The 16,544-nt window shown below is 32.8% G+C and overlaps 11 non-coding genes across 11 annotated transcripts; all 11 read right to left on the bottom strand.

The window, feature by feature from the left end:
* Positions 1 to 5,419: 5,419 nt before the first annotated feature.
* Positions 5,420 to 5,493, bottom strand: TRNAI-AAU (transfer RNA isoleucine (anticodon AAU)). The gene has a single exon. It is a non-coding gene; the product is annotated as a tRNA-Ile (tRNA).
* A 779-nt stretch (positions 5,494 to 6,272) lies between these two features.
* Positions 6,273 to 6,346, bottom strand: TRNAN-AUU (transfer RNA asparagine (anticodon AUU)). Its single transcript has one exon. It is a non-coding gene; the product is annotated as a tRNA-Asn (tRNA).
* Positions 6,347 to 7,723: 1,377 nt separating this feature from the next.
* On the bottom strand, positions 7,724 to 7,797 carry TRNAI-GAU (transfer RNA isoleucine (anticodon GAU)). Its single transcript has one exon. It is a non-coding gene; the product is annotated as a tRNA-Ile (tRNA).
* A 524-nt stretch (positions 7,798 to 8,321) lies between these two features.
* On the bottom strand, positions 8,322 to 8,395 carry TRNAI-AAU (transfer RNA isoleucine (anticodon AAU)). The gene has a single exon. It is a non-coding gene; the product is annotated as a tRNA-Ile (tRNA).
* Positions 8,396 to 9,515: 1,120 nt separating this feature from the next.
* On the bottom strand, positions 9,516 to 9,589 carry TRNAI-AAU (transfer RNA isoleucine (anticodon AAU)). The gene has a single exon. It is a non-coding gene; the product is annotated as a tRNA-Ile (tRNA).
* Positions 9,590 to 10,371: 782 nt separating this feature from the next.
* Positions 10,372 to 10,445, bottom strand: TRNAI-AAU (transfer RNA isoleucine (anticodon AAU)). The gene has a single exon. It is a non-coding gene; the product is annotated as a tRNA-Ile (tRNA).
* Positions 10,446 to 10,968: 523 nt separating this feature from the next.
* On the bottom strand, positions 10,969 to 11,042 carry TRNAI-AAU (transfer RNA isoleucine (anticodon AAU)). Its single transcript has one exon. It is a non-coding gene; the product is annotated as a tRNA-Ile (tRNA).
* Positions 11,043 to 12,419: 1,377 nt separating this feature from the next.
* Positions 12,420 to 12,493, bottom strand: TRNAI-AAU (transfer RNA isoleucine (anticodon AAU)). The gene has a single exon. It is a non-coding gene; the product is annotated as a tRNA-Ile (tRNA).
* Positions 12,494 to 14,725: 2,232 nt separating this feature from the next.
* On the bottom strand, positions 14,726 to 14,799 carry TRNAI-AAU (transfer RNA isoleucine (anticodon AAU)). The gene has a single exon. It is a non-coding gene; the product is annotated as a tRNA-Ile (tRNA).
* A 523-nt stretch (positions 14,800 to 15,322) lies between these two features.
* Positions 15,323 to 15,396, bottom strand: TRNAI-AAU (transfer RNA isoleucine (anticodon AAU)). Its single transcript has one exon. It is a non-coding gene; the product is annotated as a tRNA-Ile (tRNA).
* Positions 15,397 to 15,919: 523 nt separating this feature from the next.
* On the bottom strand, positions 15,920 to 15,993 carry TRNAI-AAU (transfer RNA isoleucine (anticodon AAU)). The gene has a single exon. It is a non-coding gene; the product is annotated as a tRNA-Ile (tRNA).
* Positions 15,994 to 16,544: the final 551 nt, after the last annotated feature.

The raw sequence follows: 16,544 nt of genomic DNA, 5'->3' as shown, positions 1-16,544 counted from the left end.
ACTTGTAATAAATGGGAGATTAATTACTTAGTGTTAGAACTTTGAACAATTAATGAATATTCAAGGCACTTTAACATTAATATATAATTCCACATCTATATCAAATTTATTAATCTAATCTTTCTAGCAGCTCTTGCTCCAAAGAGGTATACAGCTAACAATGAGAGATAAGAAAAAGCTTTTTTCTTAACACAGACACCTGGCCTGTACAGGGATCGAACCTGTGACCTTGGCTTTATTAGCACCACGCTCTAACCATCTGAGCTAACAGGCCACTGGGTGCGCATTGATGATGGACAAGCATAGGAAGAAGTGCTAATGTCAGTGAACCCCAGATAGTTTGAAGGCTTATTTTCAGCGGTTCACCCATAAGGTATATTTATATATTATCGACATGAAGAAACAAATATCACAAAAAAATCAATACAAATGAGATTTTCATTCTTATTGTTAAAACTTAGAACCATTAATGTATTTTCCATGTGGTTTAGCAATAAATAACAGTTCATCATCTATATTAAATTAATTCATCTACTCATTCTATCAGCTTCTGATCAAAGGAAATATAGATTTAAACAAGATACAGAAGAAAATGCATCTATTTTCAACATTAAAGCAGCATCAAGTGTTTGCTTGGAGAGTGGTAGAAAGTATGTGCTTGGCATTTTTAACTTCATGTTCTAACAGAATCAGATAATAGGCTTACTATATTTATAGCATACTACTGAAGAAATAACAGATGATGAAGTGCTACTGATTGTTAACCCGAGATAGATGGAAATCTTATATTCAGCTGTTTACATTCATGGTGTCTTTAAGCATTATCAAAAAATCAAAACTAGACTTTCCTAAATTACTTGTAATACATGGGAGATTAATTACTTAGTGTTAGAACTTATAACCGTTAATGAATATTAAAGGCACTGTAACATTAAGATATAATTACACATACTATATCAAATGTATTCATCTAATCTTTCTGGCAGCTCTTGCTCCAAAGAGGTATACAGCTAACAATGAGAGATAAGAAAAAGCTTTTTCCTTAACACAGACACCCGGCCTGTACAGGGATTGAACCTGTACCTTGGTGTTATTAGCACCACGCTCTAACCAACTGAGCTAACAGGCCACTGTGTGCACAGTGATGGGGGACAAGCATATGAAGAAGTGCTAATGACAGTGAACCCCAGATAGTTGGAATGCTTATTTTCAGCAGTTTACCTTTAAAATATATTTATATATTATCAACATGAAAAAAAACAATATGAAATAAAACTCAATACAAAAGAGATTTTCATACTTAGTGTTAAAACTTAGAGCCATTAAAGTATTTTCCATGTGTTTTAGCAATAAGCAATAATTCATCAACTATATTAAATTGATTCATCTAATCATTGTATCAGCTTCTGCCCAAAGGAAATATAGAGATAAACATCAGACAGAAGAAAATGCTTGTAATAAATGAGAGATTTAGTTACTTAGTGTTAGAATTTACAACCATTAATGGATGTTCAAGGAACTTTAACATTAATATATAATTCCACAGCTATATCAAATTGATTCATCTAATGATTCTAGCAGCTCTTGCTCCAAAGAGATATACAGTTAACAAAGAGACACAAGAAAAATCATCTTTTATTTAACACAGAAACTTGGCCTGTACAGGGATCGAACCTGTGACCTTTGTGTTATTAGCACCACGCTCTAACCAACTGAGCTAACAGGCCGCTGTCCGTGCTGGGCTGAGGGACAAGCATATGAAGAAGTGCCAATGTCAGTGAACCCCAGATACTTTGAAGGCTTATTTTCAGCGGTTTACCCATAAGGTATATTTATATATTATCGACATGAAGAAACAAATATCACAAAAAAATCAATACAAATGAGATTTTCATTCTTAGTGTTAAAACTTAGAACCATTAATGTATTTTCCATGTGGTTTAGCAATAAATAACAGTTCATCATCTATATTAAATTAATTCATCTACTCATTCTATCAGCTTCTGCTCAAATGAAATATAGATTTAAACAAGATACAGAAGAAAATGCATCTATTTTCAACATTAAAGCAGCATCAAGTGTTTGCTTGGAGAGTGGTAGAAAGTATATTCTTGGCATTTTTAACTTCATGTTCTAACAGAATCAGATAATAAGCTTACTATATTTATAGCATACTACTGAAGAAATAACAGATGATGAAGTGCTACTGATTGTTAACCAGAGATAGATGGAAATCTTATATTCAGCTGTTTACATTCATGGTGTCTTTAAGCATTATCAAAAAATCAAAACTAGACTTTCCTAAATTACTTGTAATAAATGGGAGATTAATTACTTAGTGTTAGAACTTTGAACAATTAATGAATATTCAAGGCACTTTAACATTAATATATAATTCCACATCTATATCAAATTTATTAATCTAATCTTTCTAGCAGCTCTTGCTCCAAAGAGGTATACAGCTAACAATGAGAGATAAGAAAAAGCTTTTTTCTTAACACAGACACCTGGCCTGTACAGGGATCGAACCTGTGACCTTGGCTTTATTAGCACCACGCTCTAACCATCTGAGCTAACAGGCCACTGGGTGCGCATTGATGAGGGACAAGCATAGGAAGAAGTGCTAATGTCAGTGAACCCCAGATAGTTTGAAGGCTTATTTTCAGCGGTTTACCCATAAGGTATATTTATATATTATCGACATGAAGAAACAAATATCACAAAAAAATCAATACGAATGAGATTTTCATTCTTATTGTTAAAACTTAGAACCATTAATGTATTTTCCATGTGGTTTAGCAATAAATAACAGTTCATCATCTATATTAAATTAATTCATCTACTCATTCTATCAGCTTCTGCTCAAAGGAAATATAGATTTAAACAAGATACAGAAGAAAATGCATCTATTTTCAACATTAAAGCAGCATCAAGTGTTTGCTTGGAGAGTGGTAGAAAGTATGTTCTTGGCATTTTTAACTTCATGTTCTAACAGAATCAGATAATAGGCTTACTGTATTGATAGCATACTACTGAAGAAATTAGAGATGATGAAGTGCTACTGATTGTTAACCCGAGATAGATGGAAATCTTATATTCAGCTGTTTACATTCATGGTGTCTTAAAGCATTATCAAAAAATCAAAACTAAACTTTCCTAAATTACTTGTAATAAATGGGAGATTAATTACTTAGTGTTAGAACTTTAAACAATTAATGAATATTGAAGGCACTTTGACATTAATATATAATTCCACATCTATATCAAATTTAATAATCTAATCTTTCTAGCAGCTCTTGCTCCAAAGAGGTATACAGCTAACAATGAGAGATAAGAAAAAGCTGTTTTTTAACACAGACACAGACATCTGGCCTGTACAAGGATCGAACCTGTGAAGTTGGCGTTATTATAACCATGCTCTAACCATCTGATCTAACAGGCCACTGGGTGCACACTGATGGAGGACAAGCATAGGAAGAAGTGCTAATGACAGTGAACCCCAGATAGTTGGAATGCTTTTTTTCAGCAGTTTACCTTTAAGATATATTTATATATTATCAACATGAAAAAACCAATATGAAATAAAAACTCAATACAAAAGAGATTTTCATACGTAGTGTTAAAACTTAGAGCCATTAAAGTATTTTCCATGTGTTTTAGCAATAAACAATAATTCATCAACTATATTAAATTGATTCATTTAATCATTCTATCAGCTTCTGCCCAAAGGAAATATAGAGATAAACATCAGACAGAAGAAAATGCTTGTAATAAATGAGAGATTTAGTTATTTAGTGTTAGAACTTACAACCATTAATGGATGTTCAAGGCACTTTAACATTAATATATAATTCCACATCTATATCAAATTGATTCAACTAATGATTCTAGCAGCTCTTGCTCCAAAGAGATATACAGATAACAAAGAGACACAAGAAAAAGCATCTTTTATTTAAAACAGAAGCTTGGCCTGTACAGGGATGGAACCTGTGATCTTGGCGTTATTGCACCACGGTCTAACCAACTGAGCTAACAGGCCGCCGATCCAGCTGGGCTGGGGGACAAGCATATGAAGAAGTGCTAATGTCAGTGAACCCCAGATAGTTTGAAAGCTTATTTTCAGCTGTTTACCCATAAGGTATATTTATATATTATCGACATGAAGAAACAAATATCACAAAAAAATCAATGCAAATGAGATTTTCATTCTTAGTGTTAAAACTTAGAACCATTAATGTATTTTCCATGTGGTTTAGCAATAAATAACAGTTCATCATCTATATTAAATTAATTCATCTACTCATTCTATCAGCTTCTGCTCAAAGGAAATATAGATTTAAACAAGATACAGAAGAAAATGCATCTATTTTCAAAATTAAAGCAGCATTAAGTGTTTGCTTGGAGAGTGGTAGAAAGTATGTTCTTGGCATTTTTAACTTCATGTTCTAACAGAATCAGATAATAGGCTTACTATATTTTTATAGCATACTACTGAAGAAATAACAGATGATGACGTGCTACTGATTGTTAACCCGAGATAGATGGAAATCTGATATTCAGCTGTTTACATTCATGGTGTCTTTAAGCATTATCAAAAAATCAAAACTAGACTTTCCTAAATTACTTGTAATAAATGGGAGATTAATTACTTAGTGTTAGAACTTTGAACCATTAATGAATATTCAAGGCACTTTAACATTAATATATAATTCCACATCTATATCAAATTTATTAATCTAATCTTTCTAGCAGCTCTTGCTCCAAAGAGGTATACAGCTAACAATGAGAGATAAGAAAAAGCTTTCTCTTAACTCAGACACCTGGCCTGTACAGGGATCGAACCTGTGACCTTGGCGTTATTAGCACCACGCTCTAACCATCTGAGCTAACAGGCCACTGAGTGCACAGTGATGGGGGACAAGCATATGAAGAAGTGCTAATGACAGTGAACCCCAGATAGTGGGAATGCTTATTTTCAGCAGTTTACCTTTAAGATATATTTATATATTATCAACATGAAAAAACCAATATGAAATAAAAGCTCAATATAAAAGAGATTTTCATACTTAGTGCTAAAACTGAGAGCCATTAAAGTATTTTCCATGTGTTTTAGCAATCAACAATAATTCATCAACTATATTAAATTGATTCAGCTTATCATTCTATCAGCTTCTGCCCAAAGGAAATATAGAGATAAACATCAGACAGAAGAAAATGCTTGTAATAAATGAGAGATTTAGTTAATTAGTGTTAGAACTTACAACCATTAATGGATGTTCAAGGCACTTTAACATTAATATATAATTCCACATCTATATCAAATTGATTAATCTAATGATTCTAGCAACTCTTGCTCCAAAGAGATATACAGTTAACAAAGAGACACAAGAAAAAGCATCTTTTATTTAACACAGAAACTTGGCCTGTACAGGGATCGAACCTGTGACCTTGGCGTTATTAGCACCACGCTCTAACCAACTGAGCTAACAGGCCACTGTTTGTGCCGGGCTGGGGGACAAGCATATGAAGAAGTGCTAATGTCAGTGCACCCCAGATAGTTTGAAAGCTTATTTTCAGCTGTTTACCCATAAGGTATATTTATATATTATCGACATGAAGAAACAAATATCACATAAAAATCAATACAAACGAGATTTTCATTCTTAGTGTTAAAACTTAGAACCATTAATGTATTTTCCATGTGGTTTAGCAATAAATAACAGTTCATCATCTATATTAAATTAATTCATCTACTCATTCTATCAGCTTCTGCTCAAAGGAAATATAGATTTAAACAAGATACAGAAGAAAATGCATCTATTTCAACATTAAAGCAGTGTTAAGTGTTTGCTTGGAGAGTGGTAGAAAGTATGTTCTTGGCATTTTTAACTTCATGTTCTAACAGAATCAGATAATAGGCTTACTATATTTAGAGCATACTACTGAAGAAATAACAGATGATGAAGTGCTACTGATTGTTAACCCGAGATAGATGGAAATCTTATATTCAGCTGTTTACATTCATGGTGTCTTTAAGCATTATCAAAAAATCAAAACTAGACTTTCCTAAATTACTTGAAATAAATGGGAGATTAATTAATTAGTGTTAGAACTTTGAACCATTAATGAATATTCAAGGCACTTTAACATTAATATGTAATTCCACATCTATATAAAATTTATTAATCGAATCTTTCTAGCAGCTCTTGCTCCAAAGAGGTATACAGTTAACAATGCGAGATAATAAAAAGCTTTCTTTTAACTCAGACACCTGGCCTGTACAGGGATCGAACCTGTGACTTTGGCGTTAATAGCACCACGCTCTAACCATCTGAGCTAACAGGCCACTGTGTGCACAGTGATGGGGGACAAGCATATGAAGAAGTGCTAATGACAGTGAACCCCAGATAGTTGGAATGCTTATTTTCAGCAGTTTACCTTTAAGATATATTTATATATTATCAACATGAAAAAACCAATATGAAATAAAAACTCAATATAAACGAGATTTTCATACTTAGTGTTAAAACTTAGAGCCATTAAAGTATTTTCCATGTGTTTTAGCAATAAACAATAATTCATCAACTATATTAAATTGATTCATCTAATCATTCTATCAGCTTCTGCCCAAAGGAAATATAGAGATAAACATCAGCCAGAAGAAAATGCTTGTAATAAATGAGAGATTTAGTTACTTAGTGTTAGAACTTACAACCATTAATGGATGTTCAAGGCACTTTAACATTAATACATAATTCCACATCTACATCAAATTGATTAATGTAATGATTCTAGCAGCTCTTGCTCCAAAGAGATATACAGTTAACAAAGAGACACAAGAAAAAGCATCTTTTATTTAACACAGAAACTTGGCATGTACAGGGATCGAACCTGTGACCTTGGCGTTATTAGCACCACGCTCTAACCAACTGAGCTAACAGGCCGCTGTCCGTGCTGGGCTGGGGGACAAGCATATGAAGAAGTGGTAATGTCAGTGAACCCCAGATAGTTTGAAAGCTTATTTTCAGCTGTTTACCCATAAGGTATATTTATATATTATCGACATGAAGAAACAAATATCACAAAAAAATCAATACAAATGAGATTTTCATTCTTAGTGTTAAACCTTAGAACCATTAATGTATTTTCCATGTGGTTTAGCAATAAATATTAGTTCATCATCTATATTAAATTAATTCATCTACTCATTCTATCAGCTTCTGCTCAAAGGAAATATAGATTTAAAGAAGATACAGAAGAAAATGCATCTATTTCAACATTAAAGAAGTGTTAAGTGTTTGCTTGGAGAGTGGTAGAAAGTATGTTCTTGGCATTTTTAACTTCATGTTCTAACATAATCAGATAATAGGCTTACTATATTTATAGCATACTACTGAAGAAATAACAGATGATGAAGTGCTACTGATTGTTAACCCGAGATAGATGGAAATCTTATATTCAGCTGTTTACATTCATGGTGTCTTTAAGCATTATCAAAAAATCAAAACTAGACTTTCCTAAATTACTTGTAATAAATGGGAGATTAATTACTTAGTGTTAGAACTTTGAACCATTAATGAATATTCAAGGCACTTTAACATTAATATATAATTCCACATCTATATCAAATGTATTAATCTAATCTTTCTAGCAGCTCTTGCTCCAAAGACGTATACAGCTAACAATGAGAGATAAGAAAAAGCTTTCTCTTAACTCAGACACCTGGCCTGTACAGGGATTGAACCTGTGACCTTGGCGTTATCAGCACCACGCTCTAACCATTTGAGCTAACAGGCAACTGTGTGCACAGTGATGGGGGACAAGCATATGAAGAAGTGCTAATGACAGTGAACCCCAGATAGTTGGAATGCTTATTTTCAGCAGTTTACCTTTAAGATATATTTATATATTATCAACATGAAAAAACCAATATGAAATAAAAACTCAATATAAACGAGATTGTCATACTTAGTGTTAAAACTTAGAGCCATGAAAGTATTTTCCATGTGTTTTAGCAATAAACAATAATTCATCAACTATATTAAATTGATTCATCTAATCATTCTATCAGCTTCTGCCCAAAGGAAATATAGAGATAAAAATCAGACAGAAGAAAATGCTTGTAATAAATGAGAGATTTAGTTACTTAGTGTTAGAACTTACAACCATTAATGGATGTTCAAGGCACTTTAACGTTAATATATAATTCCACATCGACATCAAATTGATTAATGTAATGATTCTAGCAGCTCTTGCTCCAAAGAGATATACAGTTAACAAAGAGACACAAGAAAAAGCATCTTTTATTTAACACAGAAAGGTGGCCTGTACAGGGATCGAACCTGTGACCTTGGCGTTATTAGCACCACGCTCTAACCAACTGAGCTAACAGGCCACTGTTTGTGCTGGGCTGGGGGACAAGCATATGAAGAAGTGCTAATGTCAGTGAACCCCAGATATTTTGAAAGCTTATTTTCAGCTGTTTACCCATAAGGTATATTTATATATTATTGACATGAAGAAACAAATATCACCAAAAAATCAATACAAATGAGATTTTTATTCTTAGTGTTAAAACTTAGAACCATTAATGTATTTTCTATGTGGTTTAGCAATAAACAATAATTCATCAACTATATTAAATTGATTCATCTAATCATTCTATCAGCTTCTGCCCAAAGGAAATATAGAGATAAACATCAGACAGAAGAAAATGCTTGTAATAAATGAGAGATTTAGTTACTTAGTGTTAGAACTTACAACCATTAATGGATGTTCAAGGCACTTTAACATTAATATATAATTCCACTTCTATATCAAATTGATTCAACTAATGATTCTAGCAGCTCTTGCTCCAAAGAGATATACAGATAACAAAGAGACAGAAGAAAAAGCATCTTTTATTTAACACAGAAACTTGGCCTGTACAGGGATCGAATCTGTGACCTTGGCGTTATTAGCACCACGCTCTAACCAACTGAGCTAACAGGCCGCTGTTTGTGCTGGGCTGGGGGACAGGCATATGAAGAATTGCTAATGTCAGTGAACCCCAGATAGTTTGAAAGCTTATTTTCAGCTGTTTACCCATAAGGTATATTTATATATTATCGACATGAAGAAACAAATATCACAAAAAAATCAATACAAATGAGATTTTCATTCTTAGTGTTAAAACTTAGAACCATTAATGTATTTTCTATGTGGTTTAGCAATAAAAAACAGTTCATCATCTATATTAAATTAATTCATCTACTCATTCTATCAGCTTCTGCTCAAAGGAAATATAGAGATAAATATCAGACAGAAGAAAATGCTTGTAATAAATGAGAGATTTAGTTACTTAGTGTTAGAACTTTGAACCATTAATGGATGTTCAAGGCACTTTAACATTAATATATAATTCCACATCTATATCAAATTGATTCAACTAATGATTCTAGCAGCTCTTGCTCCAAAGAGATATACAGATAACAAAGAGACAGAAGAAAAAGCATCTTTTATTTAACACAGAAACTTGGCCTGTACAGGGATCGAACCTGTGACCTTGGCGTTATTAGCACCACGCTCTAACCAACTGAGCTAACAGGCCGCCGCTCGTGCTGGGCTGGGGGACAAGCATATGAAGAATTGCTAATGTCAGTGAACCCCAGATAGTTTGAAAGCTTATTTTCAGCTGTTTACCCATAAGGTATATTTATATATTATCGACATGAAGAAACAAATATCACAAAAAAATCAATACAAATGAGATTTTCAATCTTAGTGTTAAAACTTAGAACCATTAATGTATTTTCCATGTGGTTTAGCAATAAATAACAGTTCATCATCTATATTAAATTAATTCATCTACTCATTCTATCAGCTTCTGCTCAAAGGAAATATAGATTTAAACAAGATACAGAAGAAAATGCATCTATTTCAACATTAAAGCAGCGTTAAGTGTTTGCTTGGAGAGTGGTAGAAAGTATGTTCTTGGCATTTTTAACTTCATGTTCTAACAGAATTAGATAAGAGGCTTACTATATTTATAGCATACTACTGAAGAAATAACAGATGATGAAGTGCTACTGATTGTTAACCCGAGATAGATGGAAATCTTATATTCAGCTGTTTACATTCATGGTGTCTTTAAGCATTATCAAAAAATCAAAACTAGACTTTCCTAAATTACTTGTAATAAATGGGAGATTAATTACTTAGTGTTAGAACTTTGAACCATTAATGAATATTCAAGGCACTTTAACATTAATATATAATTCCACATCTACATCAAATTGATTAATGTAATGATTCTAGCAGCTCTTGCTCCAAAGAGATATACAGTTAACAAAGAGACACAAGAAAACGCATCTTTTATTTAACACAGAAACGTGGCCTGTACAGGGATCGAACCTGTGACCTTGGCGTTATTAGCACCACGCTCTAACCAACTGAGCTAACAGGCCACTGTTTGTGCTGGGCTGGGGGACAAGCATATGAAGAAGTGCTAATGTCAGTGAACCCCAGATAGTTTGAAAGGTTATTTTCAGCTGTTTACCCATAAGATATATTTATATATTATTGACATGAAGAAACAAATATCACCAAAAAATCAATACAAATGAGATTTTTATTCTTAGTGTTAAAACTTAGAACCATTAATGTATTTTCTATGTGGTTTAGCAATAAACAATAATTCATCAACTATATTAAATTGATTCATCTAATCATTCTATCAGCTTCTGCCCAAAGGAAATATAGAGATAAACATCAGACAGAAGAAAATGCTTGTAATAAATGAGAGATTTAGTTACTTAGTGTTAGAACTTACAACCATTAATGGATGTTCAAGGCACTTTAACATTAATATATAATTCCACATCTATATCAAATTGATTCAACTAATGATTCTAGCAGCTCTTGCTCCAAAGAGATATACAGATAACAAAGAGACAGAAGAAAAAGCATCTTTTATTTAACACAGAAACTTGGCCTGTACAGGGATCGAACCTGTGACCTTGGCGTTATTAGCACCACGCTCTAACCAACTGAGCTAACAGGCCGCCGATCGTGCTGGGCTGGGGGACAAGCATATGAAGAATTGCTAATGTCAGTGAACCCCAGATAGTTTGAAAGCTTATTTTCAGCTGTTTACCCATAAGGTATATTTATATATTATCGACATGAAGAAACAAATATCACAAAAAAATCAATACAAATGAGATTTTCAATCTTAGTGTTAAAACTTAGAACCATTAATGTATTTTCCATGTGGTTTAGCAATAAATAACAGTTCATCATCTATATTAAATTAATTCATCTACTCATTCTATCAGCTTCTGCTCAAAGGAAATATAGATTTAAACAAGATACAGAAGAAAATGCATCTATTTCAACATTAAAGCAGCGTTAAGTGTTTGCTTGGAGAGTGGTAGAAAGTATGTTCTTGGCATTTTTAACTTCATGTTCTAACAGAATCAGATAAGAGGCTTACTATATTTATAGCATACTACTGAAGAAATAACAGATGATGAAGTGCTACTGATTGTTAACCCGAGATAGATGGAAATCTTATATTCAGCTGTTTACATTCATGGTGTCTTTAAGCATTATCAAAAAATCTAAACTAGACTTTCCTAAATTACTTGTAATAAATGGGAGATTAATTACTTAGTGTTAGAACTTTGAACCATTAATGAATATTCAAGGCACTTTAACATTAATATGTAATTCCACATCTATATAAAATTTATTAATCGAATCTTTCTAGCAGCTCTTGCTCCAAAGAGGTATACAGTTAACAATGAGAGATAATAAAAAGCTTCCTTTTAACTCAGACACCTGGCCTGTACAGGGATCGAACCTGTGACCTTGGCGTTATTAGCACCATGCTCTAACCATCTGAGCTAACAGGCCACTGTGTGCACAGTTATGGGGGACAAGCATATGAAGAAGTGCTAATGACAGTGAACCCCAGATAGTTGGAATGCTTATTTTCAGCAGTTTACCTTTAAGATATATTTATATATTATCAACATGAAAAAACCAATATGAAATAAAAACTCAATATAAACGAGATTTTCATACTTAGTGTTAAAACTTAGAGCCATTAAAGTATTTTCCATGTGTTTTAGCAATAAACAATAATTCATCAACTATATTAAATTGATTCATCTAATCATTCTATCAGCTTCTGCCCAAAGGAAATATAGAGATAAACATCAGCCAGAAGAAAATGCTTGTAATAAATGAGAGATTTAGTTACTTAGTGTTAGAACTTACAACCAATAATGGATGTTCAAGGCACTTTAACATTAATATATAATTCCACATCTACATCAAATTGATTAATGTAATGATTCTAGCAGCTCTTGCTCCAAAGAGATATACAGTTAACAAAGAGACACAAGAAAAAGCATCTTTTATTTAACACAGAAACTTGGCCTGTACAGGGATCGAACCTGTGACCTTGGCGTTATTAGCACCACGCTCTAACCAACTGAGCTAACAGGCCGCTGTCCGTGCTGTGCTGGGGGACAAGCATATGAAGAAGTGGTAATGTCAGTGAACCCCAGATAGTTTGAAAGCTTATTTTCAGCTGTTTACCCATAAGGTATATTTATATATTATCGACATGAAGAAACAAATATCACAAAAAAATCAATACAAATGAGATTTTCATTCTTAGGGTTAAAACTTAGAACCATTAATGTATTTTCCATGTGGTTTAGCAATAAATATTAGTTCATCATCTATATTAAATTAATTCATCTACTCATTTTATCAGCTTCTGCTCAAAGGAAATATAGATTTAAAGAAGATACAGAAGAAAATGCATCTATTTCAACATTAAAGCAGTGTTAAGTGTTTGCTTGGAGAGTGGTAGAAAGTATGTTCTTGGCATTTTTAACTTCATGTTCTAACAGAATCAGATAATAGGCTTACTATATTTATAGCATACTACTGAAGAAATAACAGATGATGAAGTGCTACTGATTGTTAACCCGAGATAGATGGAAATCTTATATTCAGCTGTTTACATTCATGGTGTCTTTAAGCATTATCAAAAAATCAAAACTAGACTTTCCTAAATTACTTGTAATAAATGGGAGATTAATTACTTAGTGTTAGAACTTTGAAACATTAATGAATATTCAAGGCACTTTAACATTAATATATAATTCCACATCTATATCAAATGTATTAATCTAATCTTTCTAGCAGCTCTTGCTCCAAAGAGGTATACAGCTAACAATGAGAGATAAGAAAAAGCTTTCTCTTAACTCAGACACCTGGCCTGTACAGGGATTGAACCTGTGACCTTGGCGTTATTAGCACCACGCTCTAACCATCTGAGCTAACAGGCCACTGTGTGCACAATGATGGGGGACAAGCATATGAAGAAGTGCTAATGACAGTGAACCCCAGATAGTTGGAATGCTTATTTTCAGCAGTTTACCTTTAAGATATATTTATATATTATCAACATGAAAAAACCAATATGAAATAAAAACTCAATATAAAGAGATTTTCATACTTAGTGTTAAAACTTAGAGCCATTAAAGTATTTTCCATGTGTTTTAGCAATAAACAATAATTCATCAACTATATTAAATTGATTCATCTAATCATTCTATCAGCTTCTGCCCAAAGGAAATATAGAGATAAAAATCAGACAGAAGAAAATGCTTGTAATAAATGAGAGATTTAGTTACTTAGTGTTAGAACTTACAACCATTAATGGATGTTCAAGGCACTTTAACATTAATATATTATTCCACATCTATATCAAATTGATTCAACTAATGATTCTAGCAGCTCTTGCTCCAAAGAGATATACAGTTAACAAAGAGACACAAGAAAAAGCATCTTTTATTTAACACAGAAACGTGGCCTGTACAGGGATCAAACCTGTGACCTTGGCGTTATTAGCACCACGCTCTAACCAACTGAGCTAACAGACCTCTGTGTGTGCTGGGCTGGGGGACAAGCATATGAAGAAGTGCTAATGTCAGTGAACCCCAGATAGTTTGAAAGCTTATTTTCAGCTGTTTACCCATAAGGTATATTTATATATGATCGACATGAAGAAACAAATATCACAAAAAAATCAATACAAATGAGATTTTCATTCTTAGTGTTAAAACTTAGAACCATTAATGTATTTTCTATGTGGTTTAGCAATAAATAACAGTTCATCATCTATATTAAATTAATTCATCTATTCATTCTATCAGCTTCTGCTCAAAGGAAATATAGATTTAAACAAGATACAGAAAAAAATGCATCTATTTCAACATTAAAGCAGCGTTAAGTGTTTGCTTGGAGAGTGGTAGAAAGTATGTTCTTGGTATTTTTAACTTCATGTTCTAACAGAATCAGATAATAGGCTTACTATATTTATAGCATACTACTGAAGAAATAACAGATGATGAAGTGCTACTGATTGTTAACCCGAGATAGATGGAAATCTTATATTCAGCTGTTTACATTCATGGTGTCTTTAAGCATTATCAAAAAATCAAAACTAGACTTTCCTAAATTACTTGTAATAAATGGGAGATTAATTACTTAGTGTTAGAACTTTGAACCATTAATGAATATTCAAGGCACTTTAACATTAATATATAATTCCACATCTACATCAAATTGATTAATGTAATGATTCTAGCAGCTCTTGCTCCAAAGAGTTATACAGTTAACAAAGAGACACAAGAAAAAGCATCTTTTATTTAACACAGAAACGTGGCCTGTACAGGGATCGAACCTGTGACCTTGGCGTTATTAGCACCACGCTCTAACCAACTGAGCTAACAGGCCACTATTTGTGCTGGGCTGGGGGACAAGCATATGAAGAAGTGCTAATGTCAGTGAACCCCAGATAGTTTGAAAGGTTATTTTCAGCTGTTTACCCATAAGGTATATTTATATATTATTGACATGAAGAAACAAATATCACCAAAAAATCAATACAAATGAGATTTTTATTCTTAGTGTTAAAACTTAGATCCATTAATGTATTTTCTATGTGGTTTAGCAATAAACAATAATTCATCAACTATATTAAATTGATTCATCTAATCATTCTATCAGCTTCTGCCCAAAGGAAATATAGAGATAAACATCAGACAGAAGAAAATGCTTGTAATAAATGAGAGATTTAGTTACTTAGTGTTAGAACTTAGAACCATTAATGGATGTTCAAGGCACTTTAACATTAATATATAATTCCACATCTATATCAAATTGATTCAACTAATGATTGTAGCAGCTCTTGCTCCAAAGAGATATACAGATAACAAAGAGACACAAGAAAAAGCATCTTTTATTTAACACAGAAACTTGGCCTGTACAGGGATCGAACCTGTGACCTTGGCGTTATTAGCACCACGCTCTAACCAACTGAGCTAACAGGCCGCTGTTCGTGCTGGGCTGGGGGACAAGCATATGAAGAATTGCTAGTGTCAGTGAACCCCAGATAGTTTGAAAGATTATTTTCAGCTGTTTACCCATAAGGTATATTTATATATTATCGACATGAAGAAACAAATATCACAAAAAAATCAATACAAATGAGATTTTCATTCTTAGTGTTAAAACTTAGAACCATTAATGTATTTTCAATGTGGTTTAGCAATAAAAAACAGTTCATCATCTATATTAAATTAATTCATCTACTCATTCTATCAGCTTCTGCTCAAAGGAAATATAGAGATAAATATCAGACAGAAGAAAATGCTTGTAATAAATGAGAGATTTAGTTACTTAGTGTTAGAACTTTGAACCATTAATGGATGTTCAAGGCACTTTAACATTAATATATAATTCCACATCTATATCAAATTGATTCAACTAATGATTCTAGCAGCTCTTGCTCCAAAGAGATATACAGATAACAAAGAGACAGAAGAAAAAGCATCTTTTATTTAACACAGAAACTTGGCCTGTACAGGGATCGAACCTGTGACCTTGGCGTTATTAGCACCACGCTCTAACCAACTGAGCTAACAGGCCGCCGCTCGTGCTGGGCTGGGGGACAAGCATATGAAGAATTGCTAATGTCAGTGAACCCCAGATAGTTTGAAAGCTTATTTTCAGCTGTTTACCCAGAAGGTATATTTATATATTATCGACATGAAGAAACAAATATCACAAAAAAATCAATACAAATGAGATTTTCAATCTTAGTGTTAAAACTTAGAACCATTAATGTATTTTCCATGTGGTTTAGCAATAAATAACAGTTCATCGTCTATATTAAATTAATTCATCTACTCATTCTATCAGCTTCTGCTCAAAGGAAATATAGATTTAAACAAGATACAGAAGAAAATGCATCTATTTCAACATTAAAGCAGCGTTAAGTGTTTGCTTGGAGAGTGGTAGAAAGTATGTTCTTGGCATTTTTAACTTCATGTTCTAACAGAATCAGATAAGAGGCTTACTATATTTATAGCATACTACTGAAGAAATAACAGATGATGAAGTGCTACTGATTGTTAACCCGAGATAGATGGAAATCTTATATTCAGCTGTTTACATTCATGGTGTCTTTAAGCATTATC

The sequence above is a fragment of the Triturus cristatus genome, chromosome 5_1, assembly GCF_964204655.1.
Source record: "Triturus cristatus chromosome 5_1, aTriCri1.1, whole genome shotgun sequence".
Classification (NCBI taxonomy): Eukaryota; Metazoa; Chordata; class Amphibia; order Caudata; family Salamandridae; genus Triturus; species Triturus cristatus.
The sequence above is the reverse complement of the archived record's forward strand: the minus strand, read 5'-3'. Positions and strand labels throughout refer to the sequence as shown.